The 8,517-nt window shown below is 39.7% G+C and overlaps 1 pseudogene; it reads right to left on the reverse strand.

Moving 5' to 3' along the window:
* Positions 1 to 795: 795 nt before the first annotated feature.
* LOC103302537 (SCAN domain-containing protein 3-like) lies at positions 796 to 6,510 on the reverse strand (annotated as a pseudogene).
* Between the last annotated feature and the right edge of the window lie 2,007 nt (positions 6,511 to 8,517).

Genomic DNA, 8,517 nt, shown 5'->3' on the forward strand with positions numbered 1-8,517 from the left:
CGACAAACCACAAGTGCTGGCGAGAATGCAAAGAAAAAGGAACCCTCGTGCACTGCTGGTGGGAATGCAGACTGGTCCAGCCACTGTGGAGAACACTATGGAGTTTCCTCAAAAAACTAAAAATGGAGCTCCCATTTGACCCAGTAATCCCACTTCTAGGAATATATCCCAAGAAACTAGAAACACCAATCAGAAAGGATAAATGCACCCTTATGTTCATAGCAGCACAATTCACCATAGCTAAGATTTGGAAACAGCCTAAATGCCCATTAGCAGATGAGTGGATTAGAAAACTATGGTATATCTACACAATGGAATACTACGCTGCTATAAAAAGGAATTATTATCATTTGCAGCAACATGGATGGACCTGGAGAGCATTATGTTAAGTGAAATAAGCCAGGAAATGAAAGAAAAATACCACATGATCTCACTCATTTATTAAAAATAAAGAACATTATAACCTGATGAATAAAAAGATAGATACAGGGGCAGTAAAGCACCAAACAGACTGTCAAATTACATCGTGAAGGCTGGGGAGTGTTGGGGAGGGAGGGAAATAGATCAACCAAAAGACTTGTATGCATGCATATAAGCACACCAGTGGACACAAGACACTGTGGGGGTGGGATGAGGGCATGCAACAAGGGGTAGGGGAGCCTGGGGGAAGGTCAATGGGGAAAAAATGGAGATATATGTACTAATATATGTAATACGTTAAACAATAAAAAATATTTTAAAAAAACAATAAACTATATTGCTACATTTTGCGACAGTATGTGTAAAAAGCCAATGTCAGTGTAAAGGTTGAGATTGCTTCTTTTCACCAGATCAGAAATTCTCGGGGCAGTCTTTGCAAGAGCACAAAGATGATCATCTTCCACAACAAGTCTTCTCTATTTAGAGTTGATAACTAACAAGCTCAAAAACCCAGTTTCACAAAGATATGTTGTTGGAAATGGAAGAAGAAGGCGCGACACAGTCTCATACAGAACAGGATATGACTACAAACACTTGATCCAGAATTTTGTAACTAGCATTGTAGAGAAATCAGTTCTTGCTGCATCACTGTTAATAAGTTCAATGATCTCCTCTTGTGTTGTCTCAGGAACATCTTCAACTTTGACTGTGAATGAGCTTCTGGCAAGTGCAAATGGGGTGTGTCAGATTTGGAAAGTATAATGAAATTTCATCTGCAAGCATGTGCAAGTGTTCTTTCACAGAAATTATCATCATAATCCTTTTGTCTGGTTCAATGTCATATTCCTAAAAGAAAGCAGATAAGGTAGGCAACATGTAAATTTTATTTCCATCCAATTTTTTTTTTTGCCAAAGCTGAAGTTTCATATGCAATGATCGGATCTTTTCAGACAATTCGAGGCATGTTGCATTTGGTCCTTGCCGTGATAAATTTAACTCATTCAAGATGGCAAAGATATCAACCAAGTAAGCTATTTTCTGCAGTTCACTTTTATCGCTGAAGAGTGCTTCAAACTGCGGTCTTGCTTTCTGATTAAAAAACGTTTTGAGTTCATCACGAAGCTCAAAAACACACTTTAAGACTTTTCCTCTCGACAACCATCTCACTTCAGTGTGAAATAGCTGAGCATTGTTCAACACATCCAACTCGTTGCACAGTTGCGAAAACTGTGGACTGTTTAAAGTGCTCACCTTTACAAAATTGACAGAACTTATGACGCTTTTCATTACTTCTTGTAACTCTTGTGGCAGCATCTTCATTGCTAATATTTGCCAATGAATCATACAGTGAGTTCCGATGACTTTTGGTGACTCATTCAGTACCAAACGTTGAAATCCAGATCGACATCCTAGCATAGCTGGAGCACCATCTGTGCAAACACCACAAACCTTTTCCCAAGAGCTCTTATGCTCTTTCAGAAATAAACCAACTGTGTCAAATACATCACGTGGAGTAGTTGTCATTTCAAGAGGTTTGCAAAAAAGAAACTCATCTTTAAAGTCACCATCATTAATATACCTCACATAAACCAGTAACTGTGAACAGTTTGCTACATCTGTAGATTCATCAAGCTGGATACTAAATATTGGAAGTGGAGCAGATTTAATTTCCTGGATTACCTGATCAAGAATATCAGCAGACATGTCATCTATTCTTCTGCGGACAGTGTCGTTAGATAAGGAAATTGCAATCAATTTCGTAACAAATTTGTCTCCAATCATAACTCCAACAATGTCTTTGGCCGCTGGCAACAGTAAATCCTCAGCAATGGTGTGAGGTTTCATAGCTCTGGCGATTCTGAGTGCCACCAAATATGAAGCTTCAACAGCTACTACGTTTTGTTTGTGGTACTTGCCACCAGTGTCAAGTCTGGCTTTCTTGAGTCCATCAGCTTTGCTTCTAAAATAGTTGCTATCCTTGCCAGCAAAGCTTGGAAGCTTGCTATCAAAATGGCGTTTTAGTTTGTTTGGCTTCGTAGATTCGGCTAATAGAACTTCATAATAAATAACACGTTGCGGTTTCTCAATTGCTGCTGTAATTATTTTTTAAAAATTTCTTTATTGATTCAAGTATCACATATTTGTCCTCATCCCCCCATTCCCATACCACACCCCTCCCCACACATACCCCCACCCCCCTGTTGTCCTTAACCGCTGGTTAGGCTCATATGCTTGCACACAAGTCCTTTGGTTGATATCTCCCCTTTTCCCCCACCCTCCCCTACCCTCCCTCTGAGGCCCGACAGTCTGATCCATGCCTCCTTGTTTCTGGGTCTGTTCTTGTTCATCCGTCTATGTTGTTCATTATTTCCCCTAGATGAGTGAGATCATGTGCTATTAGAAATACACTTACAAGAAATGAAAATGAGACAAGCAATAATGGTTATGGTGACAGGCAAATGAATCAGTCTGTAGTGAGTTTCTTTCTGGGCCAACAGTTATTTTGAGACCCAATTTCAATGTCCAATAGTTCCTTATGTGTACATGTCAGCACTGACATTACAGTTCCGGATGGTGGACAAATGGTGGTAATGCAGGTCCGACTCTCTCTGGTTTGGTCCTGGGCAACCTGCAGTGATGCACAGCTGCTAACTACTAGTATGGGAAGGACACGTCAGCGTCTTCCATCTCTGGACTGCTTCTTTTCTGTCTTCATGGCTGGAGTAGTCCTGTCGATTCCTCTCTGTTGCTGGAATCCACATGGTCTCGGAGTCGTTTTCTAAAAATATACAAACATATTCTCGACCAAAAGTTAATAAAGGAATATTTTCTATAAATTTGACTTGGGATCCTATTTCATTTTTTGCCCAAATGATTTTCCTCTGGCTTGTTTTGTCACCTTGTGTGTTTTTCATAGGTGTCTTGCTTTTAGCCTTACAATTAATTTTCTAGATGTAATTTACTTACAGGATATTTTTCCTTACATGATATTCTTCTACTACCCCCCCCCCCTTTTTGATTTAAATGTTAGGAGGCTTTTGAAAATTTTATAATGTAGTCTTGATGGCTTTTAAATTTTAATTTTTTACACTATAATATTACTGTTTTAGGTTCATTACATGGTGCACAATTTTATCATGAAATGAACTACTAATAAAAGTTTTAGTTAACACTTTAGGAACACTTGTCCAGTACAATTAATTTTTCTAGAATATTTGCTTGTTTCAATTAGCCAATTTAAATTTGCCTGAAAACTTGACTACTATTTTACTGTCAAATTTATTACTCTAACAACAATCTTATGTTACCCTGTAAATATTAGTGGAAAGGATTATTTGCCTTCTTGAGTAGGTCCTGAGCATTCCTGGTGGTAGGCTGGATTTAGATATCATAAACCCACTTCCCCACACCATGGGTACAAGACAACTCAAACAATTCTTGTTGGAGTGAGAGGGCAGCTGCTGTTGGCCAAGTCTCTTCCGGTCACCTGGGTCTTGATCTGAGCTGGGCATGGGAAGCACAAAGCAGCCATGGGGCAGGAGACCTCCCTCAGAAGGGGCTAGCATTCAGGCCCCTGCAATGTTGGGGGGGTGAGGGTCTGTGCCCCACCTCTGTTGATCCCCAAATTCTCTCCTGATGGCCCCTCTGCGACTGTGCCTGTCTTAGGTTGTTCCTTCCTTGAGGAATCTTACCCGTCTCTGGCTAACCAGCCATCCTCCGGGGCCAAGCAGGGTGATGTAAGGTTCAGTTTTGTCTCCTTGGTAGCCTATGCCCCTCTGGCCTCCATGCCCAGCACCTGCCTTGGGATCCCCTCGCCTGCTGGTGGGGCCCCAGCACTGATCACATATCTTGGGAGACCCGGGTTTCTTCTCCAGGGAGGGCTCAGTTCACCCCACTGGGCGAGAGACAGATCCATGGCTCCAGTCATCAGGAGACTTCAACCTCGACATGAACAGAGAGCTCATGCAACAGCTGCGAGCAATTGAATTGTGAGAAGAGGGTCTCTCTTGGCCTAAAGGGCAAGAGGGACCAATATAGAATGCTCAGGTACCTTCCCAGGAGGCCCTCTACACAATGAAAGGGATTAAATCCTTACATGTCCTTTTTAAATTGCTGCCAGACATTCAAAGAATTAGTTTGTAAGTTTACTTGGGATAATTGTATATTATGCTGTTGTAATTCTACAATACCAAGAGATGTGTTACGTTTGTCTCCAAGCACCAAACAGATGATTTTTTTTTTATCCCCAAGGGTGCGAGGAACTATTATAAGTACTGGGGGTGATACAAATCTGGGAAAAATTTTAATGACAGTGTAGAATAATATCATGTAATGATATTCTCCTCCACCTGCTGTAATTATTGAGGTAAAACCATACTGTAAAAAATCCTCACTATATTTTCTTTTCTTATCATTCTTCTCTACACAATCCATTGTCATGGGATGGTTTGCTAATGAAAATAATATATAACAATAGCTTTAATAATACAAAAGATGATACATGGCATAGTTCAGTCAATACAGTTCATTCAAGTTTCCTATGATTTACCATTCTCTGTTGTTGTTTTTTACATACCTGTTACTATCACAAGGGGGCAGTATTCACATCAACCACAGCTGAATATAAAAAGACCCATCAGCATCCAGATTAAGTTCCCATGGTACAGAATTTTTTTTTTTTTGCAGTAGTTGATGATTTTACAGTACATGATTTTACATTTACCCAGTAATTATAATTCATGAAGTGTCGTTTTACCTCCAATACTGCTGCTTTCAACACAGTAGCTGCTTTTAACAGAGTAGCTGCTTTCAACACAGCAGCTGCTTTCTACACAGTAGCTGCTCTCTACACAGTTGCTGCTCTCTAGACATGTGTGACTGGTCCTCATAAGTATATTATGGCGCCAACCCTGTCACATACACCTGTATTTCTATGGGGCGTATGTGATGGGGTTGGCGTGATGTCATCATGCCGGGTACTCGTATGTGGGCATATCTGCATGTAATGCTAACAGCAAGATACCCAGGTAAAACATGCATGGTATCGAAACAAGCCAAAGGAAAATTGTTAGGGCAAAAAATGAAAAAGGATTCCAAGTCAAGTCTATAGAAAATATTCCTTTATTAACTTTTGGTGGAGAATATGTTTGTATATTTTCAGAAAACAATTCTGAGACCATGTGGATTCCTACAACACAGAGGAATTGACAGGAGTGCTCCAGCCATGAAGACAGAAGAGAAACAGTCCAGAGATGGAAGACGCTGACGATGCCTTGCCATACTAGCAGCCAGCAGATGTGCGTCACTGCAGATTGCCCAGGACCAAACCAGAGAGAGTCGGACCTGCATTACCACCATTTGTCCACCATCCAGAACTGAAATATCATTGCTGTTATGTACACATAAAGAACTGTTGGACATAGAAATTGCGACTCAGAAGAACGGTTGGCCCAGAAAGAAACTCACTATAGACTGATTCATTTGCCTCTCAGCATAACCATTATTGCTTGTCTCATTTTCGGTTCCCATAAGTGTATTCCTAGTATCACAGGAGCTCACTCATCTAGGGGAAATGATGAACAACATAAACTGAAGAACAAGAACAGCATCAATCAGACTGTCAGACCTCAGAGGGAAGGTAAGGGAGGGTGGGGATAAGGGAGAAAGATCAATTAAAGGACTTGTGTGCTTGCATATCAGCCTAACCAGTGACCATGGACAACAGGGGGGTGGGGGCATGCGTGTGGAGGGGTTTCGGGTGGGAATGGGGGGGGGGTTGAGGACAAGTATGTGATACCTTAATCAATAAAGTAAATAAATAAATAAATAAATACCGATCAGCATCCAGATTAAGTTCCCATGGTACAGGTTTTTTTTTTTTTTGCAGTAGTTGATGATTTTACAGTACATGATTTTACATTTACCCAGTAATTATAATTCATGAAGTGTCGTTTTACCTCCAATACTGCTGCTTTCAACACAGTAGCTGCTTTTAACAGAGTAGCTGCTTTCAACACAGCAGCTGCTTTCTACACAGTAGCTGCTCTCTACACAGTAGCTGCTCTCTAGACATGTGTGACTGGTCCTCATAAGTACATTATGGCGCCAACCCTGTCACATACACCTGTATTTGTACGGGGTGTATGTGATGGAGTTGGCGCGATGATATCATCATGCCGGGTACTCGTAAGTGGGCGTGTCTGCATGTGGGTGGACCCGCCTAAAGACGGATAGAGGAGCGGTATCTCAGTTCCTAAGACCATCGGAAATATGTGTTTTCCAATGGTCTTAGGCAACCCCTGTGAAAGGGTCTTTCGACCCCCAAAGGGGTCGCGACCCACAGGTTGAGGACCGCTGCTCTAGGCGATCTCTGATCTTTCCATCCATGCATTGCCTCACCAGCTGTGTTTAACTCACCAATTCTGGGTGGATGTTGTACGATTCCGCTCTTCCTTCTATCTGCTCTGTGAGAAGGTGCAGGGCCCATCCGCATATTCGGCACCACTTTGTCTCCCCCTAAACAAACTTTATAGGCTCCCACAGCCAGAGAGGCTGGAGTCTCAGTGTCGTGGGTTCACAGCTGAGGCAGCTGGTCCCTTGGCATTGAGGTTGTAGGGTCCCATGAGGTATCCGAGATTTCCCTGGTTGAAGGTAAGGCTGGGCTTCCGATCACAGCTGCTCTCCTCTTCAAGATGGTGTGGTCTCTCTGCTATCATTTTCTTGTTCCAGCATAGTTTAATTCAGTTCCTATCTCCTCCTTTATATTGTTATTATCAAATATATTGCAGTACTTTATGTTATAGACCCCAAAGTATAATTTAATACATATTGTTTTATTCAGTTGCTTTGTAATTTTGATGTAATTGAAGTACTATAAGACTCACCATTAAGAGTACAATTAAGTGATTTTTAACATATTTACATAGATGTGCATCCATCATTACTAAGTCCAGAAAATTTTCATAATCTCCAAAAGAAATCACCTACACCTTCCCAGCGACTCTCTGTTTTCTCTTATCCCAGCCCCTAGCAACCACTAATCTGCTTTCTGTCTTCATAGATTGGCCTATTCTGGGCACTTCACACACAAGTAGAATCATATAATAGGTGACCTTTTGTGATGGGGCAATTTAATTTAACACAATGTGTTCAAGGTTTAGTCTTTTTGTAGCATGTATGAGTATTTCATTCAATTTTATGCCTGAACAAAATTTCATTGCATAGATATACCACATATTATTTATTCATTTTTTTGTTTATGGACATTGAGCTTTTTCCACCTTTTTGCTATCATGAATAATGCTGCTTTGAGCATTTGTGAACAAGTCCTTGCATGCACATAAGTTTTTAATTATTCTAAATATGTATGTAAGAGTGGAAATACTGGTTCATGTGGTAAATTAATCAGAAATAGTACTTTGGAAACTATTTGAGGAATAGTCAAAGTGTTGTCCACAGTAGCCATACTATTTTCCATTCATATCAGCAATGTATGAAGGTTCTAATTTCTCTATATCCTTGCTAATGTTTGTTATTTACATTTTTTAAAGTATAGCCAAATTATGAGGGTAAAGTGGTACCTCTTTGAAACTAGATTTGTATTTCCCTAATGAATAACTGATGTCAAATATATTTTCTTATTGTTTTTTGACCATTTGTGTATTTTCTTTAGAGAAATGTCTATTTAAATTCTCTGTTTATTTTAAAATTTGGTTATTTGTCATTGTTAATTAATTGAAATATTTCTTTATGTATTTTGATACAAGGTCCTTATCCTATATATTATTTCCAAATATTTAACCCATTTGTGGGTTGTCTTTTTCTATTTTTATAGTGTCCTTTGACACACATTTTTCATTTTGATGCAATCCAATTTATCTGTATTTTCTTTAGTTGCTTTTTTTGATGTCCTATTAAAAAAAACCATTGACAAATCTGAGGTCATGAAGATTTACTCCTATATTTTTAGAAGTATTTTACAGTTTTAACTTTTATATTTTAAGTCTTTTATCCATTTTGAATTAATTTTTATATATGGTATTATGGTATATGTAAGCAGCATTCTTTTGGATGTAGATATACAGTTTGCCAGCACCT

This window comes from Eptesicus fuscus, chromosome 1 (genome assembly GCF_027574615.1).
Source record: "Eptesicus fuscus isolate TK198812 chromosome 1, DD_ASM_mEF_20220401, whole genome shotgun sequence".
Lineage (NCBI taxonomy): Eukaryota > Metazoa > Chordata > Mammalia > Chiroptera > Vespertilionidae > Eptesicus > Eptesicus fuscus.